The sequence below is a fragment of the Gorilla gorilla genome, chromosome 20, assembly GCF_029281585.2.
Source record: "Gorilla gorilla gorilla isolate KB3781 chromosome 20, NHGRI_mGorGor1-v2.1_pri, whole genome shotgun sequence".
Lineage (NCBI taxonomy): Eukaryota > Metazoa > Chordata > Mammalia > Primates > Hominidae > Gorilla > Gorilla gorilla.
In genome coordinates, this window is record NC_073244.2 from 75,462,274 (window position 1) to 75,483,325 (window position 21,052).

Below are 21,052 nucleotides of genomic sequence, written 5' to 3' on the forward strand. Positions count from 1 at the left end.
AGCTATTTCCATGTTCATACAGATGGCGGTGTATGTATTTCCATGTTTATAGAGATGGCGGTGTAGATATTTCCATGTTTATAGAGATAGTGGTGTAGATATTTCCCTGTTTTGCTGATAGCAGTGTAGATATTTCCATTTTTATACAGATAGCGGTGTAGATATATACATGTTTATAGAGATAGCGGTGTAGTTAGTTCCATGTTTATACAGATAATGCTGTAGATATTTCCATGTTTACACGGATAGCAGTGTAAATATTTCCATGTATTTACAGAGAGCGCTGTAGATATTTCTAGGTTCATACAAATGGCAGTGTAGATATTTCCATGTTCATACAGATAACGGTGTAGATATTTCCATCTTTATAAACATGGCGGTGTAGCTATTTCCATGTTCATACAGATGGCGGTGTATGTATTTCCATGTTTAAAGGGAAGGCGGTGAAGAAATTTACATGATTATAGAGATAGCGGTGTAGGTATTTCCATGTATATAAGGATGGCGGTGTAGATATTTCCATGATTATAGAGATAGCGGTGTAGATATTTCGATGTTTATACAGAGAGTGGTGTAGATATATACATGTTTATAGAGATAGCAGTGTATTTATTTCCATGTTTATACAGCTAACGCTGTAGATATTTCCATGTTTATACGGATAGTGGTGTAAATATTTCCATGTATATACAGATAGCGCTGTAGATATTTCCATGTTTATACAGATGGCAGTGTAGATATTTCCATGTTTATAGAGATGGCAGTGTAGATATTTCCTTGTTTATACAGATAGAGGATATTTATACAGATAGATATGTCCATGTTCATTAAGATGGCGGTGAAGATATTTGCATGTTCACACAGATGGCGGTGTAGATATTTCCATGTTCATACAGATAGCGGGGAAGATGTTTCCATGTTCATACAGATGGCCGTGTAGATATTTCCATGTTCAAAAACATGGTGGTGTAGATATTTCCATGTTCATACAGATGGCCGTGTAGATATTTCCATGTTTATAGAGATGGCGGTGTAGATATTTCCATGTTTATTCAGTGGGCTGTGTAGATATTTCCATGTTTATTCAGAAAGCGGTGTAGGTATTTCCATCTTTATACAGATAGCGGTGTAGATATTTCCAAGTGTATGGAGATGGCGGTATAGATATTTCTGTGTTTATACAGAAGGCCGTGTAGATATTTCCATGTTCATACAGATAGCGGTGTAGATATTTCCATCTTTATACACATGGCGGTGTGAATATTTCCATGTTCATACAGAAGGCGGTGTATGTATTTCCATGTTTATAGAGATGGCAGTGTAGATATTTCCATGATTATAGATATAGTGGTGTAGATATTTCCACGTTTATAGACATAGCGGTGTAGATATTTCCATGTTCATACGGATGGCGGTGTAGACATTTCCATGTTCATACACATGGTGGTGTAGATATTTCCATGTTCATACAGATGGCTTAGTACATATTTCCATGTTCATACAGACGGCGGTGTAGATATTTCCATGTTTATACAGACGGCGGTGTAGATATCTCCATGTTTACACAGATGGTGGTGTAGATATTTCCATGTATTTTCAGATGTCGGTGTAGATATTTCCATCTTTATACAGATGGCGGTGTAGATATTTCCATGTTTATACAGATGGCAGTGTAGATATTTCCAACTTTATAAAGATGGCGGTGTAGATATTTCCATGTTCCTACAGTTGGTGGTGTAGATATTTCCATGTTTACACACGTAGCGGTGTAGATATTTCCAAGTTTATGCAGATAGCGGTGTATATATTTTCACTTTTATGCAGATAGCGGTATAGATATTTCCTCGTTTATACAGAAAGCAGTGTAGATATTTCCATGTTTATACAGATGGCGGTGTAGATATTTCCATGTTTATACATATAGCGGTGCAGATATTTCCATGTTTATACACACAACGGTGTAGATATTTCCGTGTTTATACAGATGGCGGTGTAGATATTTGCATGTTTATACAGATGGCGGTGTAGATATTTCCATGCTCATACAGATGGCGGTGTAGATACTTCCATGTTTATAGAGATAGCGGTGTAGATATTTACATGTTTACACAGATAGCGGTGTACACATTTCCATGTTTACACACATCGCCGTGAAGATATTTCCATGTTTATACAGATAGCGGTGTAGATATTTCCATGTTTATAGAGATATCGGTGTAGATATTTCCATTGATAAAGAGATAGCTGTGTAGATATTTCCATGTTCATACAGATAGCGGTGTAGATATTTCCATGTTCATTCAGATAGTGGTGTACATATTTCCATGTTCATACAGATAGCGGTGTAGATATTTCCATGTTCATACAGATAGCGGTGTAGATATTTCCATGTTCATCCTGATGGCGGTGAAAATATTTCCATGTTCATACAGATGGCGGTGTAGATATTTCCATGTTTGTACACATGGCGGTGTAGATATTTCCATGTTTGTACACATGGCGGTGTAGATATTTCCATGTTTATAGAGATGGGTGTGTAGATATTTCTCTTTTCATAGGGATGGCATTGTAGATATTTCCATGTTCATACAGATGGCAGTGTAGATATTTCCAAGTTTATAGAGGTGGTGGTGTAGATATTTTCATGTTTATAAAGAGGGCAGTTTAGATATTTCCTTGTTTACAGAGATAGCGGTGTAGATATTTGCATGTTGATACACATAGCGGTGTAGGGATTTCTAAGTTTATTGTCATAGCAGTGTAGATATTTCCAAGTTTACAGAGATAGCGTTGTAGATATTTCCATGTTTATGGAGATAGCGGTGTAGATGTTTCCATGTTTATACTGAAAGCGGTAAAGATATTTCCATGTTTATACAGATGGCGGTGTAGATATTTATATGTTTATAGAGATGGCGGTCTAGATATTTCAATGTTTACAGAGATAGTATTGTAGTTATTTCCAAGTTTATAGAGATAGCGGTGTAGATGTTTCCATGTTTATATAGATAGCGGTGTAGATATTAACAAGTTTATACAGATAGTGGTATAGATATTTACATGTTTATAGAGATGGCGGTCTGGATATTTTCTTGTTTATACAGATAGCGGTGTAGATATTTCCATGTTTATAGAGATAGCGGTGTAGATATTTCCTATTATATACAGATAGCAGTGTAGATATTTCCATGTTCATACAGATAGCGGTGTAGATATTTCCACGTTTATAGAGATGGCGGTGTACATATTTCCATGTTCATACAGATGGCGTTGTAGATATTTCCATGTTTATAGAGACGGAGGTGTAGATAGTTCCATGTTTATACAGATGACGGTGCATATATTTCCATGTTTATACAGATGGCGTTGTAAATATTTCCATGTTAATACAGATAGCAGTGTAGATATTTCGACGTTTCTAGAGATGACGGTGTAGTTATTTCCATGTTTATACAGAATGCGGTGTAGATATTTCCATGTTTACACAGATAGTGGTGTAGACGTTTCCATGTTTACACAGATAGCGTTGTAGATATTTACATGTTTATAGAGATGGCGGCGTAGTTATTTCCATGTTTATACTGATAGCAGTGAAGATATTTCCATGTTTATACAGATAGCGGTGCAGATATTTCCATGTTTATAAAGATAGCGGTGTAGATATTTCCATGTTCATACAGATATCGGTGTAGATATTTCCATGTTCATACAGTTAGCAGTGTAGATATTTCCATGTTCATGCAGATGGTGGTGTTGGTATTTCCATGTTCATACAGACGGCTGTGAAGATATTTACATGTTCAAACAGATGGCGGTGTAGATATTTCCATGTTCATAGAGATGGCAGTGTAGATATTTCCAAGTTCATACCGATGGCGGTGTAGATATTTCCATGTTCATACAGATGGCGGTGTAGATATTTCCATATTTATAGAGATGGCGGTCTAGATATTTCCATGTTTATAGAGATGGTGGTGTAGTTATTTCCAAGTTTATAGAGAGAGCGGTGTAGATATTTGCATGTTTATACAGATAGCGGTGCAGATATTTCCATGTTTATACAGATAGCGGTGTAGATATTTACATGTTTATTGAGATGGCGGTCTAGATATTTTGTTTATACAGATAGCGGTGTAGATATTTCTATGTTTATAGAGATAGCGGTGTAGATATTTCCAATTTGATAAAGATAGCAGTGTAGATATTTCCATTTTCATACAGATAGTGGTGTAGACATTTCCATGTTTACGCAGATAGCGCTGTAGATATTTACATGTTTATAGAGATAGCGTTGTAGTTATTTCCATGTTTATACAGATAGCGTTGTAGATATTTCCATGTGTATGAACGTGGCGGTCTAGATATTTCCATGCTTATAGAGAGAGTGGTGTAGTTATTTCCAAGTTTATAGAGAGAGCGGTTTAGATATATCCCTGTTTATACAGATATCGGTGTAGTTATTTTCATGTTTATAGAGTTAGCAGTGTAGATATTTCCATTGATATACTGATAGCTGTGTACATATTTGCATGTTCATTCTGATAGCGGTGTAGAAATTTCTATGTTCATACAGATAGCGGTGTAGATAATTCCACATTCATACAGATAGTGGTGTAGATATTTCCATGTTCATAGAGATAGCGGTGTAGTTATTTCCATGTTTATAAAGATGGCGGTGTACTTATTTCCAGATTTATAGAGATGGCGGTCTAGATATTTCCATGTTTATTTAGATGGTGGTGTAGTTATTTCCAAGTTTATAGAGAGAGCGGTGTAGATATTTCCATGTTTATACAGATAGCGGTGCAGATATTTCCATGTTTATACAGATAGCGGTGAAGATATTTCCATGTTTACACAGGTAGCAGTCAGAATATTTCCAAGCTTATAGTGATAGCGGTGTAGATATTTCCATGTTTATACAGATAGCGGTGCAGATATTTCCATGTTTATACAGATAGCAGTGTAGATATTTACATGTTTATGGAGATGGCGGTCTAGATATTTTCTTGTTTATACAGATAGCGGTGTAGATATTTCCATGTTTATAGAGATAGCGGTGTAGATATTTCCAAATTTACAAAGATAGCAGTGTAGATATTTCCATGTTCATACAGATAGTGGTGTAGACATTTCCATGTTTACACAGATAGCGCTGTAGATATTTACATGTTTATAGAGATAGCGGTGTAGTTATTTCCATGTTTATACAGATAGCGGTGAAGTTATTTCCATGTTTACAGAGGTAGCAGTCTGGATATTTCCAAGTTTATACTGATAGCGGTGTACATATTTCCATGTTTATACCGATAGCAGTGTAGATATTTCCATGTTCATACAGATAGCGGTGTAGATATTTCCATGTTCATACAGATAGCGGTTCAGATATTTCCATGTTCATACAGATAGCAGTGTAGATATTTCCATGTTCATACAGATAGCGCTGTAGATATTTCCATGTTCATACAGACAGCGGTGTATATATTTCCATGTTCATACAGATAGCGGTGTAGTTATTTCCATGTTTATACAGATGGCGGTGTCATTATTTCCATTTTTATAGAAATGGCGGTATAGATATTTCCATGTTTATAGAGATAGTTGTGTAGTTATTTCCAAGTTTATAGAGAGAGCGGTGTAGATATTTCCATGTTTATACAGATAGCGGTGTAGATATTTACATGCTTATAGAGATGGGGGTCTAGATATTTTCTCGTTTATACAGATAGCAGTGTAGATATTTCCATGTTTATAGAGATAACAGTGTAGATATTTCCAATTTTATACAGATTGCAGTGTAGATATTTCCATGTTCATACAGATAGTGGTGTAGACCTTTCCATGTTTACACAGATAGCATAGTAGATATTTACATGTTTATAGAGATAGTGGTGTAGTTATTCCATTTTTATACAGATAGCGGTGAAGATATTTCCATGTTTACACAGATAGCGGTGTGGATATTTCCAAGTTTATAAAGATAGCAGTGCAGATATTTCCATGTTTATACGGATAACGGTGCAGGTATTTCCGTATTTATACAGATAGCGGTGTAAATATTTCCATATTTATAGAGATAGCGTTGTAGTTATTTCCATGTTTATACAGACATCGGTGAAGATATTTCCATGTTTATAGAGATAGCAGTGTAGTTATTTCCATGTTTATATAGAAAGCTGTGTAGATATTTCCATGTTTATGCAGATAGCTGTGTAGCTATTTCCATGTTTATACAGATGGTTGTGTAGATATTTCCATGTTTATACAGATATCGGTGTAGATATTTCCATGTTTCTACAGATAGCGGTGTGGATATTTGCATCTTAATAGGGATGGCGGTGTAGATGTTTCCATGTTCATACAGATGGCGCTGCAGATATTTCCAGGTTCATACAGATGGCGGTGTAGATATCTCCAGTTTTATAGAGATAGCGGTGTAGTTATTTCCATGTTTATAGAGATAGCGGTGAAGAGTTTTCCATGTATATAGTGATAGCTATGTAGATATTTCCATGTTCATACAGATAGCGATGCAGATATTTCCATTTTCATACAGATAGCAGTGAAGATATTTCCATGTTCATACAGGTAGCGGTGTAGATATTTCCATGTTCATTCAGATAGCACTGTAGATATTTCCATGTTCATAAAGAAAGCGGTGTAGATATTTCCACCTTTATAGAGATGGCGGTGTAGATATTTCCATGTTCATACAGATCGCGGTGTAGGTATTTCCATGTTTATAGAGATGGCGGTGTAGAGATTTCCATGTTTATAGTGATGGCGGTGTAGATATTTCCATCTTTATAGAGATGGCGGTGTAGATATTTCCATGTTTATACAGAAAGTGGTGTAGATATTTTCATGTTTTCACAAATAGCAGTTTGGATATTTCAATGATTATACAGAGAGCGGTGTAGATATTTCCATGTTTATACAGACAGCGGTGCAGATATTTCCATGTTTATACAGATAGCTGTGTGGATATTTCCATGTTTATACTGATAGTGGTGTGGATATTTCCATGTTTATACAGACAGCGGTGTAGATATTTCCATATTTATACAGATAGCGGTGTGGATATTTCCATCTTAGTACAGATGGCGTTGTAGATATTTCCAAGTTTATACAGATAGCAGTGTAGATATTTATATTTATATACAGTTAGCTGTGTACATCTTTCCATGTTCATACAGATAGTTGTGTAGATATTTCCCTGTTCATACAGATAGTGGTGTAGATATTTCCGTGTTCATCCAGATGGTGGTGAAGATATTTCCGTGTTCATAAGGATGGCGGTGTAGATATATCCATGTTCGCACACATGGCGGTGTAGATATTTCCATGTTCATAGAGATGGCGGTGTAGATATTTCCATTTTCATACGGAGGGCGGTGTAGATATTTCCATGTTCCTACAGATGGCAGTGTAGATATTTCCATGTTTATAGAGATGGCGGTGTAGATATTTTTATGTTTATACAGAGGGCGATTAAGATATTTCTATGTTTACAGAGATACCGGTGTAGATATTTCCATGTTGATACACATAGCGGTGTAGAGATTTCCAAGTTTATAGAGATAGCTGTGTAGATATTTCCAAGTTTATAGAGAGAGCTGTGTAGATATTTCTAGGTTTATAGAGATAGCGGTATAGATATTTCCATGTTTATACAGATAGCGGTATAGATATATACATGTTTATACAGATGGCGGTGTAGATATTTCTGTGTTTATGGAGATGGCCGTGTAGATATTTCCATGTTTACAGAGATAGTGTTGTAGTTACTTCCAAGTTTATAGAGATAGCGGTGTAGATATCTCCATGTATATACAGATAGCGGTGAAGATATTTCCATGTTTATACAGATAACGGTGTAGATATTTCCATGTTTATACAGCTGGCGGTGTAGATATTTCCACGTTTATACAGATAGCGGTGTAGATATTTCCATGTTTACACAGATAGCGGTGTGGATATCTCCATGTTTATACAGATAGCGGTGTAGATATTTCCATGTTTATACAGATAGCGGTTCAGATATTTCCAACTTAATTCAGATGGCGGTGTAGACATTCCCATGTTCCTACAGATGGCGGTGTAGATTTTTCAATGTTCCTACAGATGGCGGTGTAGATATTTCCAAGTTTATAGAGATGGCGGTGTAGTTATTTCCATGTTTATAGAGAAAGCTGTGTAGATATTCCCATGTATATGCAGATAGTTGTGTAGATATTTCCATGTTCATACAGATAGCAGTGTAGATATTTTCATGTTCATCCACATGGCGGTGTAGATATATCCATGTTCATACAGATGGCGGAGAAGTTATTTCCATGTTCATACAAATGTCTGTGTAGATATTTCCATGTTCATACAAATGACGGTGCACATATTTCCATGTTCATAGAGATGGCAGTGTAGATATTTTCATGTTCATACTGATAGCGGTGTAGTTATTTCCATGTTTATAGAGATAGCTGTTTAGACATTTCCTTTGACGTACAGATAGCTTTGTAGATATTTCGATGTTCATACAGATAGCGGTGTAGATATTTCCACGTTCATACAGATAGCGGTGAAGGTATTTCCATGTTCATACAGAAAGCGGTGTAGATATTTCCATGTTCCTACAGATAGCGGTGTTGATATTACCATGTTCATACAGATAGCGGTGTTATTTCCATGTTCATACAGTTAGCGGTGTTGATATTTCCATGTTCATAGAGATAGCGGTGTAGATATTTCCACTTTTATAGAGATGGCGGTGTAGATATTTCCATGTTCATATAGATGGCGGTGTAGATATCTCCATGTTTATAGAGATGGAGGTGTAGATATTTCCATGTTTATACAGATGGCGGTGTAGATATTTCCATGTTTATAGACATGGCGGTGTAGATATTTTCATGTTTACACAGATAGCAGTGTAGATATTTCCATGTTTAAAAAGATAGCGGTGTAGACGTTTCCATGTTTACACAGAGAGCGTTGTAGATATTTCCATGTTTATAGAGATAGCGGTGTAGTTATTTCCATGTTTATACTGATAACGGTGAAGATATTTCCATGTTGACACTGAAAGCGGGGTGGGTATTTCCATGTTTATACAGATAGCGGTGTATATATTTCCATGTTTATAGAGATGGCGGTGTAGATATTTCCATGTTTATACAGAAAATGGTGTAGATATTTCCATGATTACAAAGACAACGGTGTACACCATTCCATGTTTACACAGATAGTGTTGTAGATATTTACATGTTTATAGAGATAGCGGTGTAGTTATTTCCCTGTATATACAGATAGCGCTGAAGATATTTCCATGTTTACACAGATAGCGGTGTGGATATTTCCATGTTTATACAGATAGCGGTGTAGATATTTCCATCTTAATACAGATGGAAGTTTAGATATTTCCATGTTCCTACAGATGGCCGTGTAGTTATTTCCATGTTCATACAGATGGCGGTGTACATATTTTGAACTTTATAGAGATAGCGGTGTAGTTATTTCCATGTTTATAGAGAAAGCTGTGTAGATATTTCCATGTATATGCAGATAGCTGTGTAGATATTTCCATATTCATGCAGATAGCGGTGTAGATATTTCCATGTTCATCCAGATGCCGGTGTAGATATATCCATGTTCATACAGATGCCGGTGAAGATATTTCCATGTTCATAGAGATGGCGGTGTAGATATTTCCATTTTCATACGGAGGGCGGTGTAGATATTTCCATGTTCCTACAGATGGCAGTGTAGATATTTCCATGTTTATAGAGATGGCGGTGTAGATATTTTTATGTTTATACAGAGGGCGATTAAGATATTTCTATGTTTACAGAGATACCGGTGTAGATATTTCCATGTTGATACACATAGCGGTGTAGAGATTTCCAAGTTTATAGAGATAGCTGTGTAGATATTTCCAAGTTTATAGAGATAGCTGTGTAGATATTTCTAGGTTTATAGAGATAGCGGTATAGATATTTCCATGTTTATACAGATAGCGGTATAGATATATACATGTTTATACAGATGGCGGTGTAGATATTTCTGTGTTTATGGAGATGGCCGTGTAGATATTTCCATGTTTACAGAGATAGTGTTGTAGTTACTTCCAAGTTTATAGAGATAGCGGTGTAGATATCTCCATGTATATACAGATAGCGGTGAAGATATTTCCATGTTTATACAGATAACGGTGTAGATATTTCCATGTTTATACAGCTGGCGGTGTAGATATTTCCACGTTTATACAGATAGCGGTGTAGATATTTCCATGTTTACACAGATAGCGGTGTGGATATCTCCATGTTTATACAGATAGCGGTGTAGATATTTCCATGTTTATACAGATAGCGGTTCAGATATTTCCAACTTAATTCAGATGGCGGTGTAGACATTCCCATGTTCCTACAGATGGCGGTGTAGATTTTTCAATGTTCCTACAGATGGCGGTGTAGATATTTCCAAGTTTATAGAGATGGCGGTGTAGTTATTTCCATGTTTATAGAGAAAGCTGTGTAGATATTCCCATGTATATGCAGATAGTTGTGTAGATATTTCCATGTTCATACAGATAGCAGTGTAGATATTTTCATGTTCATCCACATGGCGGTGTAGATATATCCATGTTCATACAGATGGCGGTGAAGATATTTCCATGTTCATACAAATGTCTGTGTAGATATTTCCATGTTCATACAAATGACGGTGCACATATTTCCATGTTCATAGAGATGGCAGTGTAGATATTTTCATGTTCATACTGATAGCGGTGTAGTTATTTCCATGTTTATAGAGATAGCTGTTTAGACATTTCCTTTGACGTACAGATAGCTTTGTAGATATTTCCATGTTCATACAGATAGCGGTGTAGATATTTCCACGTTCATACAGATAGCGGTGAAGATATTTCCATGTTCATACAGATAGCGGTGTAGATATTTCCATGTTCCTACAGATAGCGGTGTTGATATTACCATGTTCATACAGATAGCGGTGTTGATATTTCCATGTTCATACAGTTAGCGGTGTTGATATTTCCATGTTCATAGAGATAGCGGTGTAGATATTTCCACTTTTATAGAGATGGCGGTGTAGATATTTCCATGTTCATACAGATGGCGGTGTAGATATTTCCATGTTTATAGAGATGGAGGTGTAGATATTTCCATGTTTATACAGATGGCGGTGTAGATATTTCCATGTTTATAGACATGGCGGTGTAGATATTTTCATGTTTACACAGATAGCAGTGTAGATATTTCCATGTTTAAAAAGATAGCAGTGTAGACGTTTCCATGTTTACACAGAGAGAGTTGTAGATATTTCCATGTTTATAGAGATAGCGGTGTAGTTATTTCCATGTTTATACTGATAACGGTGAAGATATTTCCATGTTGACACTGAAAGCGGGGTGGGTATTTCCATGTTTATACAGATAGCGGTGTATATATTTCCATGTTTATAGAGATGGCGGTGTAGATATTTCCATGTTTATACAGAAAGCGGAGTAGATATTTCCATGATTACAAAGACAACGGTGTACACCATTCCATGTTTACACAGATAGTGTTGTAGATATTTACATGTTTATAGAGATAGCGGTGTAGTTATTTCCCTGTATATACAGATAACGCTGAAGATATTTCCATGTTTACACAGATAGCGGTGTGGATATTTCCATGTTTATACAGATAGCGGTGTAGATATTTCCATCTTAATACAGATGGAAGTTTAGATATTTCCATGTTCCTACAGATGGCCGTGTAGTTATTTCCATGTTCATACAGATGGCGGTGTACATATTTTGAACTTTATAGAGATAGCGGTGTAGTTATTTCCATGTTTATAGAGAAAGCTGTGTAGATATTTCCATGTATATGCAGATAGCTGTGTAGATATTTCCATATTCATGCAGATAACGGTGTAGATATTTCCATGTTCATCCAGATGCCGGTGTAGATATATCCATGTTCATACAGATGGCGGTGAAGATATTTCCATGTTCATACAGATGGCAGTGTAGATATTTCCACGTTCATACAAATGGCGGTGCAGATAATACCATGTTCATAGAGATGGCGGTGTAGGCATTTCCATGTTCATACAAATGGCGGTGTAGGTATTTCCATGTTCACAGAGATGGCAGTGTAGATATTTTCATGTTTTTACAGATAGCAGTGTAGTTATTTCCATGTTTATAGAGATAGCAGTGTAGATATTTCCATTGATATACAGATAGCTGTGTAGATATTTGCATGTTCATACAGATAGCGGTGTAGATATTTCCATGTTCATACAGATAGCGGTGTAGATATTTCCATTTTCATACACATGGCGGTGTAGATATTTCCATGTTCATACAGATGGTGGTGAATATACTTAAATGTTCATACACATGGCGATGTAGATATTTCCATGTGTATAGAGATAGTGGTGTTGTTATTTCCATGTTTATAGAGATAGTGGTGTAGATACTTCCATGTATATACAGATAGATGTGTAGATATTCCCATGTTGATACAGATTGCGGTGTAGATATTTCCGTGTTTATACAGATAGCGGTGTAGATATTTCGATGTTCATACAGATAGCGGTGTAGATATTTCCATGTTCATACAGATAGCGGTGTAGATAATTTCACGTTTATAGAGATGGCGCTGTAGGTATTTCTATGTTCATACAGATGGCGGTGTACATATTTCCATGTTTATAGAGATGGCGGTGGAGATATTTCCATGTTTATACAGATGGCGGTCTAGATATTTCTATGTTTATAGAGATGGCGGTGTAGATATTTACATGTTTATACAGAAAGCGGTGTAGATATTTCCATGTTTACACAGACATCGGTGTAAACCTTTCCATGTTTACAGAGATAGCGTTGTAGAAATTTACAGGTTTATAGAGATAGCGGTGTAGTTATTTCCATGTTTATACAGATAGCACTGAAGATATTTCCATGTTTACACAGATAGCAGTGTGCATATTTCCATGTTTATACAGATAGCAGTGTAGATATTTCCATCTTAATACAGATGGCGGTCTAGATATTTCCATGTTAGTACAGATGGAGGTGTAGATATTTCCATGTTTACACCGATAGCGGTGTAGTTATTTCCATGTTTATAGAGAGAGCAGTGTAGATATTTCCATTGATATACAGATAGCTGTGTAGATATTTCCATGTTCACACAGATAGCGGTGTAGATATTTGCATGTTCATACAGATAGCGGTGTAGATATTTCCAAGATCATACAGATAGCGGTGTAGATATTTCCATGTTCATACATTTAGCAGTGTAGTCGATTCCATGTTCATAGAGATGGCGGTGTAGATATTTCCATGTTCATACAGATGGCGGTGAAGATATTTACATGTTCATACAGATGGCAGTGAAGATATTTCCATGTTCATAGAGATGGCGGTGTAGATATTTCCATGTTCATATGGATGGCGGTGTAGATATTTCCATGTTCATACGGATGGCGGTGTAGATATTTCCATGTTTATAAAGATGGCGGTGTAGATATTTCCATGTTTATACAGAGGGCGGTTTAGATATTTCCATGTTTACACAGATAGCGGTGTAGATATTTGCATGTTGATACATATAGCGGTGTAGATATTTCCAAGTTTATAGAGATAGCGGTGTAGTTATTTCCTTGTTTATAGAGAAAGCTGTGTAAATATTTCCATGTATATGCAGTTAGCTGTGTAGATATTTCCATGTTCTTACTGATAGCAGTGTAGATATTTCCATATTCATAGAGATGGCGGTGTAGATATTTCCATGTTTACACAAATGCAGGTGAATTTATTTCCATATTTATAGAGATAGCGGTGTAGTTATTTCCATGTTTATACAGATGACTGTGTAGATATTTCCATGTTTATATGGATAACAGTGTAGATATTTCCATGTATATACAGAGAGCGGTGTAGCTATTTCCATGTTTACACAGATGGCGGTGTAGATATTTCTAACTTTATACAGATGGCTGTGTAGATATTTCCATGTTTATACCGATAGCGGTGTAGATATTTCCATGTTTATACAGTTAGCTGTGTAGTTATTTCCATCATTTTACAGATGGCGGTGTAGATAATTCCATGTTCTTACTGATGGCGGTGTAGGTATTTCCATGTTCATAGAGATAACGGTGTAGATATTTCCATGTTTATACAGATGTCGGTGTAGATATTTCCATGTTTATAGACATGGCGGAGTAGATATTTCCATGTTTATAGAGATAGAGGTGTAGATATTTCCATGTTTATAAAGACAGCTGGGTAGATATTTCAATCTTTACACAAATGGCGGTGTAGGTATTTGCATGTCTATACAGAAGGCGGTGTAGATATTACCATCTTTATACAGATGGCGGTGTAGGTATTTCCATGTTTATAGAGATAGCGGTGTAGTTATTTCCATGTTAATATGCATAGCGGTGCAGATATTTCCATGTTTATAGAGACAGAGGTGTAGATATTTCCTTGTTTATACAGATAGTGGTGTAGATATTTCCATGTTAATAGAGATAGCGGTGTAGATATTTCCACATTTGTACAGATAGCGGTGTTGATATTTCCAGGTTCATACAGATGGTGGTGTAGATATTTCCATCCTTATACAGATAGTGGTGTAGATATTTCCATGTTTATACAGATGCCGGTGTAGATATTTCCATCTTTGTACAGATGGCGGTGTAGATATTTCCATGTTCATACAGATGGCGGTGTAGAAAATTCCATGTTTATGGAGATGGCGGTGTATATATTTCCGTGTTTATACCGATGGCGGTGTACATATTTCCATTTTTATACAGATGGCGTTGTAGATATTTCCATCTTTATACAGATGGCCGTGTAGATATTTCCATGTTTATACAGATGGCGGTGTAGATGTTTCCTTGTTTATACAGATGGCGGTGTAGATATTCCCATGTTTGCAGATATGGCGGTGCAGATATTCCCATGTTTATAGAGATAGCAGTGTTGACATTTCCCCGTTTATACCGATAGCAGTGTAGATATTTAAATGTTCATACAGATTGTGGTGTAGATATTTCCATCCTTATACAGATAGCGGTGTAGATATTTCCATGTTTACACATATGGCGTTTTAGATATTTCCATCTTTATACAGATGGCGGTGTAGATATTTCCATGTTCATACAGATGGCCGTGTAGATATTTCCATGTTTATTGACATGGCGGTCTAGATATTTCGATGTTAATACAGATATCGGTGTAGATATTTCCGTTTATACAGATAGCGTTGTAGATATTTCCATGTTTATAGAGATAGCGGTGTAGACATTTCCACATTTATACAGATCGCGGTGTAGATATTTTAATGTTCATACAGATGGTGGTGTAGATATTTCCATCCTTATACAGATAGCGGTGTAGATATTTCCATGTTTATACAGATGGCGGTGTAGATATTTACATGTTTATACAGATAGCGGTGTAGATATTTCCATGTTTATACAGATAGATGTTTAGATATTTCCACCTTTATACAGATGGCGGCGTAGGTATTTCCATGTTCATACAGATGTCGGTGTAGATATTTCCACGTTTATAGAGATGGCGGTGTAGATATTTCCATGTTTATATGGATTGCAGTGTAGGTATTTCCATGTTTATAGAGATGGCGGTGTAGGTATTTCCATGTTTATACAGAGAGCGGTGTAGATATTTCCATGTTTATACAGATGGCGGTGTGGATATTTCCACGTTTATAGAGATGTCTGTGTATGTATTTCCATGTTTGTAGAGATAGTGGTGTAGTTATTTCCATGTTAATAGGCAAAGCTGTGTAGATATTTCCATGTTTATAGAGATAGAGGTGTAGATATTTCCTTGCTTATACAGATAGCGGTGTAGATATTTCCATGTTTATAGAGATAGCAGTGTAGACATTTCCACTTTTATGCAGATAGCGGTGTAGATATTTCCGTGTTTATAAAGATGGTGGTGTAGATATTTCCATGTTCATACAGATGTCGGTGTAGATATTTCCATGTTCATACAGATGGCGGTGTAGATATTTCCATGTTCATACAGATGGTGTGAAAATATTTCAATGTTCACACAGATGGCTGTGTAGATATTTCCATGTTCATACAGATGACGCTGTAGATATTTCCATGTTCATACAGATGGCTGTGTAGATATTTCCATGTTCATATAGATGGTGGTGTATATATTTCCGTGTTCATAATGATGGCGGTGTAGATATTTCCATGTTTATACAGATGGCGGTGCAGATATTTCCATTTTTATACAGATGGCGGTGTAGATATTTCCATGTGTATACAGATAGCTTTGTAGATATTTCCATCTTTATAAAGATGGTTGTGTAGATATTTCCATCTTTATACACATGGCGGTGTAGATCTTTCCAAGTTCATACAGATGGTGGTGAATGTATTTCTATCTTTATAGAGATGGCGGTGTAGATATTTCCATGATTATAGAGATAGTGGTGTAGATATTTCCACGTTTATTGAGGTAGCGGTGTAGGTATTTCCCTGTTTCACACACAAGTGTAGATATTTCCATTTTTATACAGAGAGTGGTGTAGATATTTTCAAGTTCTTACAGACAGCGGTGTAGATATTTCATGTTCAAACACATAGCGGTGTTGATATTTCCATGTTCATACAGATGTCGGTGTAGATATTTCCATGTTCATACAGATGGCAGTATAGATATTTCCATGTTCATACAGATGGCGTTGAAGGTATTTCCAAGGTCATACAGAAGGGCGGTGTAGATATTTCCATGTTTATAGCGTTAGTGGTGTAGATATATCCATGTTTATACAGATAGCGGTGTAGACATTTCCGTGTTTATATAGATGGCGGTGTAGATATTTCCAGGTTTAAAGAGATGGCGGTGTAGATATTTCCGTGTTTATACACATAGCGGTGAAGGTATTTCCATGTTTATACAGATAGCAGTGTAGATATTTCCATGTTTATGGAGATAGCAGTGTAGATATTTCCATGTTGATACAGATGGGAGTGTAGATAACTCCATGTTTATAGATATAGCGGTGCACATATTTCCATGTTGATAGAGATAGCGGCTTAGATATTTCCATGTTTTTGCATATAGCGGTGTAGATGTTTCTATGTTTATACAGACAGCAGTGTAGATATTTCCGTGTTTATAAAGATAGCGGTCTAGATATTTCCATTTTTATACACATGGCGGTGTAGATATTTCCATGTTTATAGAGTTAGTGGTGTAGATATTTCCACGTTTATACAGATAGCGGTGTAGATATTTCCATGTTTACACAGAAAGCGGTGTAGATTTTTTCCTTGTTTGCATAGATAGCGGTGTAGATATTTCCATGTTGATACAGATAGCGGTGTAGATATTTCCATGTTTATAGAGTTGGCAGTGTAGATATTTCCATGTTCATACAGATGGCGGTGTAGATATTTCCATGTTTATATAGTTAGCTGTGTAGATATTTCCATTTTCATGCAGATGGCGGTGAAGATATTTCCTTGTTTACCCAGATAGCGGTTTAGATATTTTCATGTTTACACAGAAAGCGGTGTAGATATTTCCATGTTTAATCAGATAGCGGGGTAGATATTTCCATGTTTACAAGATATTGGTGTAGATATTTCCAAGTTTATGCAGATAGTGGTGTAGGTATTTCCATGTTCATACAGATGGCGGTGTAGATATTTCCATCTTTATACATATAACGGTGCAGATATTTCCATGATTATACAGATGGCGGTGTAGATATTTATATGTTTATATAGATGGCGGCGTAGATATTTCCATGTTTATAGAGATAGCGATGTAGACCTTTCCATGTTCATACATATGGCGGTGTAGATATTTCCATGTTTTTAGACATGGCGGTGTAGATATTTCCATGTTAATATAGATGGCCGTGTAGATATTTCCATGTTTATAGAGATGGCGGTGTAGATATTTCCATGTTTATACAGATAGCGGTGTAGATATTTCCAAGTTTATACAGGTAGCTGTGTCGATATTTCCATCTTTATACAGATGGCAGTGTAGATATTTCCATGTTCATACCGTTGGCGGTGTAGATATTTCCATGTTTATACAGATGGTGGTGTAGATATTTCCATGTTTATACAGATGGCGGTGTAGGTATTTCCATGTTTATAGAGATGGCGGTGTAGATATTTCCATGTTTATATAGATAGTGGTGTAGTTATTTCCATGTTAAGAGGCATTGCGGTGTAGATATTTCCATGTTTATAGAGACCGAGGTGTAGATATTTCCTTGTTTACGAAGATAGCGGTGTAGATATTTCCATGTTTATAGAGATTGTGGTGTTGACATTTCCACGTTTATACAGACAGAGGTGTAGATATTTACATGTTCGTAGAGATGGTAGTGTAGATATTTCCAACCTTATACAGATAGCGTAGTAGATATTTCCATGTTTATAGAGATGGCGGTGTAGATATTTCCATGTTTATACAGATGACGGTGTGGATATTTCCGTCCATATACAGATGGCGGTGTAGATATTTCCATGTTTATAGAGATGGCGGTGTAGATATTTACATGTTAATCCAGATGGCGGTGTAGATATTTCCATGTTTATGGAGATGGAGGTGTAGATATTTCCATGTTAATACAGACGGCGGTGTAGATATTTCCATGTTTATACAGATAGCGGTGTAGATATTTAAAGGTTCATACAGATGGTGGTGTAGATATTTCCATCCTTATACAGATCGCGGTGTAGATATTTGGAGGTTAATACAGATATCGGAGTAAATATTTCCATGTTTATACAGATAGCTGTGTAGATATTTCCGTCTTTATACAGATGGCTGTGTAGATATTTCCATGTTGGTTCAGATGGTGGTGTAGATATTTCCTTGTTTATAGATATGGCAGTGTAGATATTTCCATGTTTATACAGACGGCGGTGTAGATAGTTCCATGTTTATAGAGATGGCGGTGTAGATATTTCCATGTTTATGCAGATGGTGGTGTAGGTATTTCCATGTTTATATATATGGCGGTGTAGATATTTCCCTGTTTATACAGATGGCAGTGTAGATATATCCATGTTTATACCGATTGCTGTGTAGATATTTCCATCTTTATACAGATGGCGGTGTAGATATTTCCATGTTTATACAGATTTCAGTGTAGATAGTTCCATGTTTATACAGATGTCGGTGTAGATATTTCCATGTTTATACAGATGGCAGTGTAGATATTTCCATGTTCATACAGATGGCGGTGTAGATATTTCCATGTTCATAGACATGGCGGTGTAAATATTTCAATGTTAATACAGATGGCGTTGTAGATATTTCCATCTTTATAGAGATGGTGGTGTAGATATTTACATGTTCATACAGATGGCGGTGTAGATATTTCCATGTTTATACAGATGGCGGTGTAGATATTTCCATGTTTATAGAGGTGGCGGTGTAGATATTTCCATGTTTATAGAGATGGCGGTGCAGTTATTTCCTTGTTTATACAGATATCGGGGTAGATATTTCCATCTTTATACAGATAGCGGTGTAGACATTTCCATGTCTATACAGATAGCGGAGTAGATATTTCCATGTTAATACAGACGGTGGTGTACATATTTCCATCCTTATACAGATAGCATTGTAGATATTTCCATGTTCATGCAGATGGCGGTGTAGATATTTCCATGTTTATAAACATGGCGGTGTAGATATTTCCATGTTTATACAGATGGCGGTGTAGATATTTCCATGTTTGTACAGTTAGGTGTGTAGATATTTCCGTCTTTATACAGATGGCTTTGTAGATATTTCCATGTTCATACAGATGGTGGTGTAGGTATTTCCTTGTTTATAGAGATGGCGGTGTAGATATTTCCATGTTTATACAGAAGTACGTGTACATATTTCCATGTTTATAGAGATGGCGGTGTAGATATTTACTTGTTTATACAGATAGCGTTGTGGATATTTCCATGTTTATACAGATAGCTGTGTAGATATTTCCATCTTTATACAGATGGCGGTGTAGATATTTCCATCTTTATACAGATGGCGGTGTAGATATTTCCATGTTTGTACAGATGGCGGTGTAGATACTTCCATGTTTATACAGATGGCGGTGTAGATATTTCCATGTTTATAGAGATGGCGGTGTAGATATTTCCATGTTTATAGAGATGGCGGTGTAGATATTTCAATGTTTATAGAGATAACGGTGTAGTTATTTCCATGTTAATAGGCATAGCGGTGTAGTTGTTTCCATGTTTATAGAGACCGAAGTGTAGATAATTCCTTATTTATAGAGATAGTGGTGTAGATATTTCCATGTTTATAGAGATAGCGGTGTAGACATTTCCACATTTATACAGACAGCAATGTAGATATTTAAAGGTTCATAAAGATGGTGGTGTAGATACGTCCATCCTTACACAGATATCGGTGTAGATATTTCCATGTTTATACAGATGGCGGTGTAGATATTTCCGTCCTTATACAGATGGCGGTGTAGATGTTTCCATGTTGATACAGATGGCGGTGTAGATATTTCCAGGTTAATAGAGATGGCGGTGTAGATATTTCCATGTTTATACAGGTGGCGGTGTAGATATTTCCATCTTTATACAGATGGCGGTGTAGATATTTCCATGTTCATACACATGGTGGTGTAGATATTTCCATCTTTATACAGATGGCGGTGTAGAAATTTCCATGTTTATACAGATGGCACTGTAGGTATTTCCACGTTTACGTAGATGGCGTTGTAAATATTTCCATGTTTATGCACATAGCTGTGTAGATATTTCCATTTTTATACAGATGGCGGTGTAGTTATATCCATGTTTATACAGATGGTGGTGTAGATATTTCCATGTTTATACAGATGGCAGTCTAGATATTTCAATGTTTATAGAGATGGCGGTGTAGATATTTCCATGTTTATAGAGATAGCGGTGTAGTTATTTCCATGCAAATAGGCATAGCAGTGTAGATATTTCCATGTTTATAGAGATAGAGGTG